At 52.8% G+C, this 15,196-nt stretch overlaps 1 protein-coding gene and 1 pseudogene across 1 annotated transcript in view; one reads left to right on the top strand and one right to left on the bottom strand.

Annotated features, from left to right (window-relative positions):
• The window catches only part of GRK5 (G protein-coupled receptor kinase 5), a 205,495-nt gene that overhangs the window by 31,606 nt on the left and 158,693 nt on the right, over nucleotides 1–15,196 (top strand). The gene's annotated exons all lie outside the window — the stretch shown is intronic.
• On the bottom strand, nucleotides 12,877–13,598 carry LOC133776273 (large ribosomal subunit protein eL14-like; annotated as a pseudogene).

The raw sequence follows: 15,196 nt of genomic DNA, 5'->3' as shown, positions 1-15,196 counted from the left end.
TTGTGATTGCAAGGGTCCATTGTTTGGTCAACACAAGGCCCCCACAGCTCTGATGGGGATGGCACTCGGAGATTTGCCTTTCAGCATCTTTGGACCCTGCTCCGGGCAGCACTGTTTTAATTGCCACAGAGGGGACTGGCTGAGAGTGCCTGGGAGCCAGCCCAGCTCTGAGAGCAGCTCTAGGTTCCTGGGGTCAGAACCATGTACTGGGCTTGGCTGGAGGAGGCGGGGTTCTGGACCTTCCTCTTGTCTATGTGGAGATGGCCTAGGGCTCGGGGTCTGTGTGACCAGAGGCTCGGCCATCCAGCTCTAGGCCAGTCAAGGGCGGAAACTCTGAGAACATTCCATTTGAATAAGATGCATTTAATCAGAGCAATGGAAAAAGGCAAACCTGGCTTGGGGTAAGGGAATGTGCTCTTTCATGTAAAACAAACAAACAAAAAATGTGACTGCAAGAAGCGTCCAACAAAATAAGATGACCTGGAGGCTGGATTTAAAAATTGGCATGGAGAGAAATCTCATTTCCACAGCTGATGACTCCCCCTCCAGCTACGTTCATGCCAGTGAAGCAAACCAAAATAACTTCATAAATGCAAGTTTATGCAGTCAAGAAAGCTATGCCTGGCTATCACACACCAGACGAAAACCTTGAAGGCTTTGTTTACAACTGACATCCGTTTGGAAGGCTAATGGTGCCTGCAGAGGTGAGGTGGGGAAGCAAGGTTTAAAATCAGACATGGCTGTGTTTATTTGCTCTAGTTTATGCCACCTTTGTTTGTTTGTTTATATGTTTGTGTCTCTCTGGAAAGAATGTCTTTGTCCTGTAATTAATTGTAACCAGCTTTTGTTTAGATTGGGGCTCATGGAAACTGCTTCCACTGCTCAGTCTGTTGGCAAGTAGTAGCTTGTAACCAGGCCCTCTTCTTCTTTTTTTTTCTTTTATTATATACATGTGACAAGGGTGCCTTTGGCATGTAAAAGGTTCAAAGCACAGAGCCGCCTCCACACACAGGCAAGGCCTGAGTCCCCTTGGCCTTGCCTGGCCATTGCCGTTGGGTGGAGGTGTTTCCAAGCCTCTTTCTCAGTGTTGACTCTCTGTGTGTGAACGTGTGCGTCTGTGCGTGCACATGATCAGCTTTGTTCTTGATACATAAATAGAATCGTGACGTGTGCTGATGCACAGCTTGCTTCTTCCACCTGCCTGACTGGCTCCTTCGTGTCAGCCGTGTGTGTTTGACTTTTTAATGGTGCAGAGCATCTCATAATGTGAATTCCACTCATGATTTATTGGACTGTTTCCCGACTTTTTTTTTTTTCCCTCTAATGAGATTGTGGCCATGCCTTGTGGATCTGAACTGCTTGGCATTGACTTTGGACTAAATGAATGAGCTGGGCAGGAGTTGGCAAGCCACAGCCCCGGGCCAGACCCACCTTGTTTGTGTTTTTGTATGGTCCAAGAGCCAAGAATGAGGCTTCATTTTTACATGATGAAAAAAAAATCAGAAGATAATTATTTCCTGGTATATAAAAAAATCACACAAAATTAAAAGTTCCATGTCCACGAGAAAAGTTCTGTTACAGCACAGCCACACTTTTGTTGACCTCTTGTCTAGGGCCACGTTCCTCCTCCGACAGCCGAGTTGGGTAGTTTGAAAGGGACCATATGGCCCACCCGAAATACTTACCATCTGGCCTATCACGGAAAACATTTGCTGACCCTTGACTAAGGGCAAATTACGAACCTCTCCATGTCTCAACTTTCTTGTCTGTGAAATGGAGATAACACCCGCTTTGTAGGACGGATTCTGTGACTTCATACTTCCCTCAACTAAAGAACACACATAGTATATCTACTTGTGGGGATTATTTAGGTTACTTCCTAAATAATAAATATCCTATGTAGAACAGACCAGATGTATCATTTATCAAATGTACAGATTTAGATCACACATAAAGAAAGCGTTTTGAACTTCCTCAGCGCTCAGTAAACTTGAGCTGTTATTGTGTCATTGTGATCACTGTCCCAACTCTGTGTCCGCTGGGAGGGCATCACAGATGCTGGAAGTGGGCCCAGTGGTGGCAGGTGTGTGGGTGCCGGCCCCTGACCGCCTCACAGTCGCGCAGTCTCTGCTTTCCCACCATCTCTGCGAGTGTAGATGAGGGCTCGGGGCTTAGACAACTCCCTCCCATCCGTAGGCGTGCCCAGCCCTCTGGAGTGAGTCTCCTGGGAACCTGTCTCCAATCAGACCACGCTGCAGGCTTGCGGAGCGAGACCCCCTTCTGTGCTAAGCCGAGGGGCTCCGAGTCTCAGTCCACTCAAGATCCAGAAGCTAAATGCAGACGTGGGAGCCCTGTCGTGGGGGCCTCTGTAAAGCGTCCTGGCCTGCTGTCCCTCTAGGCCCAGGCTGGGGTAAGGAGAGGTCAGACAGGCTTTGCTTCCTGTTCGCACATTTCAAAGCCAGCGTCTTCAGCACTGAGTCAGAGCTGCAGGAAAAATTGGAAGTGGCCCTGGGAGGGAGTGGCTCCGTCACGGCCGGGTTTATCGTCTCATTCCGTGTCGCCTTTGGAACAGCGTCCGTTCTTGTGTTCCTCACGTGCCCGTGTCATAGTCTGCACTGCTCCACCACGCTGAGAGTGATGCGGTGCTCATGGATAAAACCTCTTTGGGTGAGATGTCTATTTTTAGGCGCTTCGCTGCGCTCCCATCAGTGTTGCGCACGTGACCCACACGTCTGGAGTCCCCAGATGTTCCTGGTCTTGTCCGGGGTCGACACGTCAGGGTCAGAGGAGCACTCGCGTCCTTTCCTCCCCTCACCTTTTCCCGCTTCTCACGCCGACATCAAGGAAAACAGAAACACTGCTTATCCCCCAAACTGTCTGGACTCAAGACTTGGAATCGTAATCGGCATAGACAGTAGTTCTCTGTGAGGAATGCGAAACATTTAACAGAATTTCCTGAAGGAACAGAGCGCCACGATTCCTTGATTAAAACCACATTAAAACAAAACACAGGCAATCTCCAGGACACCCGGCAGGAGCATTCCTCATTTAACAGATTTCAGAGGCAGTGCACGTTGGATGTTTATGGCATTGCCAGGCCGTGTGTGGTGCTCAGGCTTTCAAAGAACACACTCCGAACTTCCAGAAGGCTCGGCCTCCCTTTCTGCAGCCCCGTTACCAAGAGTGACTGTGACAGGGGAAAAACCAAGCCTCCATCTGACAGGCTGCATATGTGTATCCGGAGCTGTCATTGTCATACTCCCACGGTGTTGTTTTCTTGCTGTCTTACAGAGCAATGATGAAAGGTGTCAGGGGGAATGAACATAAAAGAAAGAGCCTTTCAGCAGATACATGCCCAAAACAGGCTTGTCAACCATGACACTTAAAAAAATTATTTATCTATTATTTTATTTGAGAGGGTGAGAGACAGGAAGAGAGACAATTAGACACACAGAAAGAGCGATCTCCCATCTGCTGGTTCTCTCCCAAGTGCTTGCAACAGCTTGGGCTGGGCTAGGCAGAAGCTGGGAGCCAGGAACTCAGTCCAGGTCTCCCAGATGGATGGCAGGGACCCAAGTACTCGAGCCATCACCTGCTGCTTCCTAGGGTCTGCATTAGCTGGAAGCTGGAGTTGAGAGTGGAGCCAGGACTTGAACCCAGGTGCTCTGGTATGGGATGTGGGCTTCCCAAGGAGCATTCTGACCTCTAGGCCAATCGTGCCTTCTTGGGAAAGGCTCCTGGCAGCATCCAGTGTCCGGAGTGCAGCCCTTTCCCAGGAAATGGGGTTTGCCTAAATGCACTTTTAGTCCTGAGTTGCTGGTGGGGGTGTTTGTGAGGGGCTGGGGTCATTCAATGGCTTTTACCTCCTGGCTATGGGTTCTAAGGAGAGACCCCAACAAATAGCACCCTTCTGCCCCAAACAAACTGAGCAGTGCAGCCATGGGGCACAGTTTGAACTTGAGCTTCCCCAGAGCATCATCAACGTCGTCTTCCTCCCGTGGGGCCAGTAAACCAAATGTCCAGAAGGCCAGGAGTTCTCAGGGAAGACGAAGGACACTCAGAATTGAGGGTCAAGGCCAGTTAGAGTGCCTGGGCCCTGTCCCCAAGCCAGGTAGGGGAGGTCGGCCTGGGTTGCCTGCTCTTGAGGCTCATTGCTGCCCTGATGTGATAACCACTAGTCCAGGGGACGCAGCCTCAGCCTCCCAGCCACCAGTGTGACCCGAGCCCAGGCCTGGCTGACTCCTGACTTTGCGGTGGCCTTCGGTGAAGTCCCACAATTCCAAGGAAAAGCATCAGAATTGGAGTGCCCCCTAACTACCTCAAGTTCAGTGTTGCATCAGAAGAGGAGTCACCTCGGGTCACTGATGCCTCTTCTCCCGCCTTGGTGGCTTCAGCAGCCCCCGGACCCTGCCCAGGGCAAGCTTGTTCTCTACCCCCACTTCCTTTATGTTTACACCAGAAGCCGGGACGCCTCCACACAGCTGCTCTGTTTTTTTGCCCAGCAGCCCGAGGCCAAGCCTGCCTGGGCCTGTTCCTGCAGTGCTCGCAGGGCACTGCGTAGTCATGGTGGGACCAGCAGCCCACTCCACCCTGTATGCACCCAGCTTGTCTGGAGGTCTTAGCTACCGTTAGAGTGGTGTGAGTGGCCAGCTGTCTCCACTGTGGCCCGGACAGCCCCACCCAGCTCTCGGGGGGCTGTGAGCCCCAAGCGTGACCTTTGTTGGGAAGGATGACACAATTCTGGAAAAATGCAGCATCTCGCAAACACAGCTTCTGGGGCTTTGACTGGGGGAGTGTGTGGGTTCTGTTCCCCAGGGTTGTGCATGGGCGTGTGTGTCCGCTGTTTCATGGGCACTCTTGTCTTCAGATACTCTGATGTTCTCAGCGACCCCTGGGAAGAGGACGAAGTCCAGAATGCTGCGACACCTGATGACAATGTTAGGCCCTAGTTAGGCGCCAATGTGTATCCTCTGATTCCTGCCCTTTAAGCCAAACCAACCACAGTGGAAGAGGCTGAGCTACCTGCTGGGCTGGCGATACACCTTTAATTTCTTCTTTTTTTTTTAAAGATTTATTTATTTACTTATTTGGAAGTCAGAATTACAGAGAGAGAGAGGGAGGGAGTGAGGAAGGGGGGGAGGAAGGGAGGGAGGGAGGGAGAGAGAGAGAGAAGGGGGTGGGAGAGGGAGAGAGATCTTCCATTTGCTGATTTTACTCTCCAAATGGCCTCAATGGCTGGGGCTGGGCCAGGCCGAATCCAGGAGCCAGGAGCTTCTTCCAGATCTCCCCTGTGAGTGCAGGGGCCTGAGCACTTGGGCCATCTTCTACTGCTTTCCCAGGCTCATTAGCAGGATGCTGGATCAGAAGTAGAGCAGCTGGAACTCAAACCAATGCCCATATGGGATGCTGGAGCTGCAAGCAGCAGCCTGCCCCACTGTGCCACAGCACTGAGCCCTTAATGCTATGCACCTTTGAAGAATGCTGTCGGAATCATGCAGCACTTGTGTTGAGGACTTTAAAGAGGATTGCAGCCAAGCAACCCATTTTAAAGAAACAAACAGGGTCAGAGAGGACCATGATCCCCTCGAGGTCATGCCGCTGGAACTCAGTTCCTGCCTCTTGCTGCCCAGAGGAGGGTTCTGCCTCCTCTGCCTCACTTCACGTTTCCGTGTATTGGGATGGTGTTTAGACAGGAAAGAATTTATTTTTTTTGGCATTCTGATTTATTCATGTGTTCATTCAGCAATTCTGAGAGTCACATCCTCTTCCCAGGGCTGGAGATACAGAGTGGTAAGCAGGCAGACTGTGCTCAGGGAGTTCACAGGGAGAGCAGCTTGGAGCAAGACACCACACGTGGGCTGCTGTGGCAGTGGCAGAGGGGTGCTGACCTGGTGGGCTACCTGGAGGCCAGGCCAGGGAGGCAGGAGAAGGAGTTGGTGACGGGGGATGGAGGATGGCTTCCAGCTTGGGGACCTGGGGGCCAGTGCCAAGCCAAGCACTGTGATTGCCAAGCCAATCAAGTGTGAGTGACTCTGGACCATTCCTCCTCCAAGAGGAGGTGGGGTTAGAGGTAAAGAGAGAGAAATGGAGAAAGCAGGGACATCAGGATGTGTGATGTTTGACTTAAAAAAATGAATAGCAGAGTGGAATGAGCAGGTGTGTATGTATGTGCAGGTAAGGCCAGCAGCTGGGAGGAGGCTGGGAAGAGGATCGACTAGAAGGCTGGGGGCTGTTCTGGCTCCCCTGGCAGAGGAGAGGGAGCTACTTGAAGCCAAGAGGACCTAGGAGAGGTTGCGGTACAGGTTTCTGGGATAATGGTGGACCTGGTCAGAGGTGAGCTCTTTTTCTCAGGGACAGAGGGGACCCAGGTTCTTTCTGCTTAAGACAAGGAGCAGGAAGCCTTTGTGGCCAGCAGGACAGGAGCCAGTGGCACCTTGTGAGGGGAGGAGCTTCTGTGACTGTCTCTGCACAGGCAGCAGGATCAATCCCTCAGACGGGTGTGGCTGTAAGAGCTCACCCCCACCATCTAGGTCCGTAACGCTTTCGCTACCCCAGAGAGAACCCTCGAGGCGGTCACTCTGTTCTGCCCCACTGCACCTGCTGGTGACTCCTGTCTCCATGGAGTGACCTGTTCTCAACATTTCACATAAAGGCAGTCATATAAAATGTGGCCTTTTGGGTCTGGGGTCTGTCACTTAGCATGCTGTTTTCACAGTTCACCCACCCAGTGGCAGATGTCAGCAGTGCCTTCTTCCTGGTGGCCTTTGGTTCAGACCCACATTTGTTTATCCCTTCATCTCTGGGTGCCCTGTTCATTTAAACTCTGGCCACAGCCCCCGATGTCTCCCAGAGGTGTCTGACACCTCCAGTAGAAACCTCCTCACACATTCCTCACACATGGTTGGCTGGCTGTGTCTAACTCATTTGCCTGGTGGCTTTAGGAGCCTCTGCAGTTGTAACTTCAGGTGGAAAAGTGCCCACATCCTCTCCCCACGCCCCGCTGTCACAGGTGGGATATACCCGGCCTCTGAGTACAGGGTGCTGCGCATGGTGTCTTTCTTTAGAGCCACGCTCCAGCCGTGGCTGAGGAGCTGGCCTCAGCTCATCCAGGAGCGTGCTGTGGAACCTTGCTTAGATTACGGCCTTCATTGTCTTCTATTTCCTCCCATTTTTTCGATTAAGATGTAAGCTGTATACAGTAACAGCGTCCTTCCATCCTTCCTTCCTTCCTTCCTTCCTTCCTCCCTTCCCTCCCTCCCTCTTTTGAAATTTATTTATTTATTTGAAGGGCAGAGTTACAGAGAGAAGAGATCTTCCATCCCCTTGTTCACTCCCCAAATGTCTGCAATAGTCAGGGCTGGGCCAGGCTGAATCCAGGAGCCTAGAACTCCATCTGGGTCTCCCTTGTGGATGGCAGGGGCCCAAGGACTTGAGCCATTTTCTGCTGTCTTCCTAGGCACATTAGCAGGGAGCTGCATCAGAAGTGGAGCAGTGGGGACTTGAACTGGCACTCTTATGGGATGCTGGCATCATAGGTGGCAGCTTAATCCACTGTGTCACAATGCTGGCCCCAACATTTACCTTCCTAAAGTGCACAGTTGTATTTTAACAAACATGCAGTCTTGTCCTTAACACCATTAAGAGCACTTTCACCGCCCTGGAGCCCCCAGCCTTGGGCACCCACTGATCTGTTTCCCATCCCTGTGTTTGTCTTGACAAGAATGTTGCACAAATGGAATCCGACAGAATGTGGCCTTTTGAGTGTTTCACTTAGCGTGAGGCATTTGAGATTTGCTCACGTCTCTCTGTGTATCAGTTCCGTTGGATTTCTGAGAAGGAGCCCATGCTTTGTTTATCTGTTCCCCCGTTGAAAGACATTTGGGTGGCTGCCAGTTCTGGGTGATTATGAATAAAGCCACTATAAACACTCACGCACAGCTTTTTGTGTGAACATACGTTTTCATTTCGCTTGGGTAAATAACTAGCAGTGGGATTGCTGGGTCATATGGTAGGTGTATGTTTAACTTTACCAGAAACTTCCAAGCTGTTTTCCAAAGTGCTGTCTCATTTTGCATTCCCACCAGTGATGTGTGAGCATTTGTTTTCTTTCTTTACATCCCCATCTCTCAGACTGATCAGAGCCAAGGTGCCTGGCTCTTTAGTTGCAAGGAACAAAGCCTCACTCAGCCTACTTCTGTTCTGGTTTGTGTTCCCTGGAAGTGGGCTCTGAGGCAGTGATTTGAGTGTAAATAGCCTTTGTGGGTCCCTGGAAACATCAAGAGGGGAGTGGAGAAGCGAGAGGAAAAGGAAGTGTGTTAGCAAAGGGTGTGTGGTCAGTGAGGTACCCTCTGGGCAGTGGTCCTGTGTCCCATCGAGAGCTGAGAAGTGCAACACTCACCCTGGGTCCTCCTGCACCTGCGGGGCTGGGGACCGGGGTGTCCAAACCCCGTCTCCCACCCGTCCTCAGGGGAGGGCTGCTGCCAGCTCTCAGTCTTTCCTTGCGCTGCCAGCCTGCTCCGTGTGCAGGGAGAGCTGGCGCGGGCAGCCAGAGTCACAGGAGGGCGTTTGGAAGCTGGCCAAGGTGAGGCAGAACTAGGCGGTTCCTTCCTGCTCAGCCCGTGCACCTTCTTTCGGCATGGCTCGTCTCTCTGTACCACCGTTCCTGCTGACTGCGTGTCTCTTCTTGTGTTCCCTCTGCCGGCTGACTGCCTGTCGACTTCAGACTCCCCAAAAGAGTTGCACTTGGTGGGTGAGGTAGACGCAGATTTTCTGTTGGATGGGGTCTTCAACTTGGGTCATCGTCCAGATACCCTAGCCTTCCGTCAATGCCCTTCTGTGGCCTGCCCTAGGCCCGTCAGCCATGGCCACAGAGTGGTCAGAGAGTGGAGAGCAATGCTGTCAATAGAACCTTCTGTGAAGATGGCATGTTCCGTATCTGTCATGTCTGTGACGGCAGTCGCGTGAGGCTGTGCTTGATGGGTGGCTGGTGCTACCAAGGAATGGAATTTGAAATTGTTTTTTAATTCATGATTTGAGAGAGACACAGAGAAATCTGCTATCCTCTGGTTCATTCCTCTAAAGGCCCACAGTGCCCTGGGCTAGGCCGGGCCGATACTGGTAACCTGGAATTCCACCTGGGTCTCCCACATGGTGACAGGAAGCCAATCACAAGCCATCACCACTACCTGCCAGGGTCTGCATTAGCTGGAAGCTGGAATTGGGAGCCAGAGCTGGGACTCCAACCAGGTACTCCAACATGGGACACAATGTCTCATCTGTTGTGCCAGATACCTGCCCCTGAATTTTCAATATAGTTCAGTTTTTTTTTGTTTTGTTTGTTTTTTCTTTTTAAAGATTTTTATTTATTTATTTGAAAGGCAGAGTTACAGAGAGGCAGAGAATGAGAGAGATCCTCCATCCACTGGTTCACTCCCTAAATGGCCACAGCTGGTCCAATCTGAAGCCAGGAGCCAGGAGCTTCTTCCAGGTCTCCCATACAGGTGCAGGGGCCCAAGGACTTGGGCCATTTTCCACTGCTTTCCCAGGCCATAGCAGAGAGCTGGATGGGAAGTGGAACAGCTGGTACTCAAACTGGCACCCATATGGGATGCCGGCACTGCAGGTGGAGGCTGTATCTACTATGCCACAGTGCTAGCCCCTGCAGTTCAGTTTTAATGAATGAAAGTCTAAATGCATGTAGCTACACATGGTTAGTGGCCACTGCAGTGTTCAGCAGAGTTCTAGAACACAGGCTCAGGAGGGATTTCAGCCTCTTCTATCCAGTGTACAGTGTTATGCTAACATTGTGATGTAACTTTCTCTTGAGATAATTTTTAAAAAGCCAATGAACACTTGGATTTTTAAACTTTTTTACTATCTATTTTAAAAATTGGAAATATCACCTTAGGCTGTGAAGTTAAAATTGATCCAGTGAGATGATGCCACGATACTTTTTATCAAGTTCCTTTGACATATTTACATTTCCATTCTCAGAACTCACTTCTGTTCTGTGCTGTGTACCACACTTTGTGTTGTCAAACGGAGGAGTGCGAGTTGCTGATTTTTCCCACCATGCACGCAGACACTTGGCAGCCGGTCGGGCCTGCCAGGAAGTATGGCTGAGGTCGTGTCTTGGAATTTAGAAGCACAGTGGTGTCCCTGTGTGAGATCCTGAAGTCAGATCCAAATTAGGTTCTGTCAGCCTGAAGATGACATATGAATGTCTTTAAAAAAAAATGCGAGTTAGCCTTGGCTTTGGGAAACAACCAAGACTGGAGTGATTAAACTGATACTGAGGGTCGTTATGATGGGCTGGGGCCCCAAGGAGCACTGGACAGGGAGCCGAGGAGCCAGGGTTTCTACTCTAGAGCTGCTGACGTGCTTGCTTTGTGATCGTTAGCAAGTAGCCGCACTTCTCTGAGCACAGCTGTCTTCCTCTGTGGGTGTGGAGCTTTGCTTGGATCTACATTTAACAAATGTTCCACGGAACACCGGTGCAGGAGGTGGTCAAAGGGTTCTGTGGTCAAATGTGCTGGGGAATATTTCTGCCGGTATCTCCTTGGATAGTCATCAGATACATTCTGATATCAAAGGCTCTGAGAAGTCCTGCAGAGGAATTTTTAAAATGTCTATTTTGCTGCATTAATCAGGTTTCCCCAAGTTCTTTGAGCACTGAATCCCACTTTTTTTTTTTTTCCTTTGCAGAAATCTCTTGGCACTGCTGGAATAGTTTGGGAAACGGGGATCAGTGATGTTCACCTTTTTCACCTTATAAGTCTGAGTATCCTTGGCCAGGGAGGAAGTTGGCTCCCTTTCCAGCTGTGCTCTCTCTTGTTTTCCCTCTCTTCTCCCACCGCAGCACCAAGGCCCAGCGGATTACTCAGGGTTTGCTTCCTTTTCCATAGCACACGTCCTGCGAGAAGGACGCCCCCAGGCGGGAGCCTCACTGGGGAGGCCCGCGTGTGTCCCCCAGAATGAGTGGCTCACAGCGTGCTCCCCTCTGGTGTCTGCAACTTGCCTCATTTTCCTTTTTCAGCCCTGGTTCTTCTGAGTTCCAGCCAGACGGCTGTGATTGGGCCTATCTCTTCCCGTTACAAGTCACAGAAGTGCCAACTCCAAGTAGCTTAAGCAAAACTAACACCTCCCAGGAATTGGTGGGCCCACAGGTCTGGGAGGTTCAGTCCTGGGTGGGGCTCATGTGCTTTGCCTGAGGTTGTCCCTCTTTGAGTCCTGCCTCCCTCTTTCCACAGCTCTGGTGCTGCTTATCTCTGAGTGCTGGCTGCCTTTTCTTTGGCCACTGCTCACTTTTTCCCCACCATGGGAAAGATGGTCACCTGCTGTGTGTCCCTGAGGTTGCCCTTCCCTAAAAGGAAGCCCTCTCCCTGTCCAGCTCCGCCTTGCTGGGGTTTTGTGGGCACAGCGGGAACGGGTGGCTGTGGACAGGGGTGGGCATTCTCAGTTTGTCAGGCCCGAGTCCTAGGTGGGGGCAGGGTGCTGGTTGGCATCCAGCACAGCAAGCGGGGGCAGGGCAGTCCTTAGTGGAGATGGCAGCCCTGGGTGGGGTAAAACGACAGGCTCCTGCCACGGGGGCCTCTCCTTTTCCCTCTTGGCCAGGGCTCCCTTGAGTAGCCTGGGTGCGATGTGTCTGCCTTTGTCTGCGAAAGAATAATTCGTTCAGGGTAGTCGGGTCCAGAAGGCACAGGCCTGTCGCCAGGAGCTTAGGGTCCAGCTCAGAGATGCCCTCCACCCTCGCGTGCCTCCCCCCTGCTGGGTCGAGGCGGCTCCTGGAAGCCTCCCAGAGACAGCAGCTGGGAACGCATCCTGCTGGGACCCACACTTGGGTTTCTGGGCTCAGTGTGCTCCCTTGCACCGCCTTCGGGGCCCAGCTCATGTGCCATCTCCTGTCGCTTCTGCTTTCTGTTCCTTCGTTTGCTCCCTCTTGTAGCTCTTCTGGGAGCCAGGCGCTGCCAGCCTTGTAGATGAGGAGACCCTGGCTCACTGTAACAAGAGCTTTGCCGTCTCCCAGCAAGTGAGTGGCGGTGCCAGGAGTTGGGCCTGGAGTTGGAGTTAGGGGCTGAATGCCTTCCGCCCCCTCTCCCACCACAGTCAGAGGGTGGAGCCTCAGTCTCCAGTGGGAGCTGGGACCTCTGAGTGTAGGTAGGCTGAGATGAGGTCATGCCAGTGAGGACCCCAGGATGAGATAAACCCGCATCCTGATCAGAAGAGGAAGAGAGACCAGGGCTTTCTCTCCACCACGTGGGGACACAGCAAGACTGGAAGCCAGCCCTCACTGCAGAACTGTATTGGCCGGCACCTTCGTCTTGGACTGCCCCCTCCAGGGCTGTGGGCTACAGATCCCTGTCTCAGCAGGCTGTCTCAGCGGCCCTGGCCACAGTGCTCCGTTAGGGCGGCCCACGCTGACCAATGCATTTGGTGTTCTCACTCCACAGAGTCCCTGGTCTGCTGTGCTGGAAGCAGGGGCCCCTCCTCTGGAAGGCATGGATGTTTCTGGACATTCTGGGTGCCCCAGGGAAACACTGGGCCCTGCAGGACCTGGTCGAGAACTACTGGCCATGTGAACTCCCAGCTGCATTCAGCATAAGGGTGCCCAGGGCAGGCGGCTTTGATTCTGTCTCTAGTCCCTACCAACCGTGGGGTTCTCAGAGGTCATCTCCCGCGGAGTCCAGGACCACCTGGAGGCTGAGGCATCCCTGGCTTCTCCCGGGAGGATGGCCCGAGGTGGGCGATTGTGCTTGTCGGGGCACGGAAGTTTGCCTTGCAAGGCACGGGCCTGAGAATCTGGTTTCTTAACCTACTTTTTTTTTTTTTTTTTTTTTTTTGGTCATAAAGAATCTTTATTACTTTCTTAACAGCCTCTCATGCTTTCTTGCCAGATGCCTTTGATGCAGGTGCTTTCTGGGCTGGAGGCCTCTGAGCCGGAGCCTTCTGGGCTGCAGCCTTCTTGCGCGCAGCGGTCGCCTTTTTCGCTGGAACCTTGGCGGCAGCGGCAGCGGCAGCGGCGGCGGCGGCGGCGGCGGCTACAGCACCCTTAGCAACAGGGGCTTCTCTGGGAGAAGCTGTCCGCAGAGCTGCCCTGGAGCTTCCCGACTTCATTCTTGATTATTCTGTTCCTCATTTTCTTTGCTTTCATGACTTTCTAACCGTCAAAATCTGCCATCGTAGCTTTCCTTTCTCTGGCTTCAATGTTCTTGGCCCATCTGTGGCTGCCCGTTTTGTACTGATGTCTGCCTTCTCCCAGGCCTTTCGGACACATTCTGGCGGGCACTGTGCAGAAACTTGAGAATGAAGTCAGCTGCATGCACTTGAGAGGCCTGGCCTGTCTCCTCACCCGGGCGCAGGGTCCATCAACCAGAGTTCTGGTCAATGACATCCACCATCGCGACCAGCTTCCCGGCATGAGGTCCAAAGGAGACTCAGGCCACTCGGCCAGCCTCCACGATGCGCCTGAACACCACGTCGGTGGCGTTCGGCGAGAAGCATCTTAACCTACTTTTAGAAACAATGCTGATTGTTTTCTCCAAGGAGAGCCCTTCCCAAACGCTCTGCCACCCTCCAGTGAGCTTTTCCTTCCCTTTCATAACTTGGATGTTTTTAAGGGTGAGGAAGTTGAGTAGTAAGGCCAGAGGGTCAGCACATGGCTAATCCTGCAGCCGGGGTAGGAGGCGGAGAAGGTGGGTCCGTTGTGGACACGGAGACATCTTCCTGACTTCTTTTTATTTTATTTTTTTATTTTTATTTTTATTTTGACAGGCAGAGTTAGACAGTGAGAGAGAGAGAGAGAGAAAGGTCTTCCTGCCGCTGGTTCACCCCCCAAATGGCCACCACGGCCGGCACACTGTGCTGATCCGAAGCCAGGAGCCAGGTGCTTCCTCCTGGTCTCCCATGCGGATGCAGGGCCCAAGCACTTGGGCCATCCTCCACTGCACTCCCGGGCCACAGCAGAGAGCTGGACTGGAAGAGGAGCAACCGGGACAGAATCTGGCGCCCCAACCGGGACTAGAACCCGGGGTACTGGCGCCGCAGGTGGAAGATTAGCCTAGTGAGCCGCGGCGCCAGCTGTGACTTCTTTTTAAAGATTTATTTATTTATATGTAAGGCAGAGTTAGAGAGAGGGAGCACAACATAGACGGAGATCTTCCATCTACTGGTTTACTCCCTAAATGGCTGCAACAGTCAGGGCTGGGCCAGGTTGAAGCCAGGAGCCAAGAACACTATCTTGGTCTCCCATCTGGGTGGCAGGGGCCCAACTATTCAGGCCATCTTCAGCTGCTTTCTCAGACGCATTAGCAGGGAGCTGTAGAGGAAGTGGGGCAGCTGGGACTTGAATTGGTGCTCATATGAGACACCAGCATAGCAGGCAACAGCTTAACCCTCTGCACCACACAACACCAAACCTCCCCCTGCTGCCCTGTCCTGACTTCTTCCTGTCTGGCTGTTGGGGAACCACAGGGCCTTTGTGCCCATTTCTCATCAGGTGTCAACTTGGCCAGTTATGGGGCCTGGGGGAGATGTGGGGAAGAGGGGTTTGATTATCTGGGACTGGTGTAGATGGCTGCTCCTCCGATTTCCCGGTCTGGGGGTGGGGTGAAAATTGGCAGGAAGCTGGGCATGGGGTTGTGGGCTCCTGACGGGGGCTGCACAGAGGACGCCCACGCTGGGGCCCTGACCGAGGGACTACGGCGTAGGGCCAATGGACAGGCCAAAGATGAGCTGGGCTGGGCCAGGCCTGGGTTCCACAGCAGATGGGTCAGGCTGCTGCTCTCCCCAGGGCCCAAGACACCTGCAGGAAGAGGAGTTGGAGTAGACAAGTCCAGGAATTGCTCATGGCTCGGTTTTCATCGGGGCTTTGCCTGGCTCAGCCACACAAACGTGGTATGGGACAGCGAGGCTGCTGCAGCACTAACCCTCAGCCCAGTGGGGTCCAGGAAGCGGGGTCCTGTGAGCCTGAATTTCTGCAGGACGAGGAAGAGGAGGGCAGAGTACCCGCACGAACGCTGAGCCCCAACCAGGGCCCCGTGGGCTTTGGGGACCCACAGGGTGAGCTACATAGGTGGCAAAGGGCAGGGTGCTGCACACCGGCCTCGCCCCTCACCCTCGCCCTGCGTGTGCTCGCAGAGGGGGCGATTCCCTGTATTTGTTGTCCTCTCGCCTGCTTTGGAAGCGGCAGATGGGAAAA

Source organism: Lepus europaeus, chromosome 17 (genome assembly GCF_033115175.1).
Source record: "Lepus europaeus isolate LE1 chromosome 17, mLepTim1.pri, whole genome shotgun sequence".
Taxonomy (NCBI): Eukaryota; Metazoa; Chordata; class Mammalia; order Lagomorpha; family Leporidae; genus Lepus; species Lepus europaeus.
The sequence above is the reverse complement of the archived record's forward strand: the minus strand, read 5'-3'. Positions and strand labels throughout refer to the sequence as shown.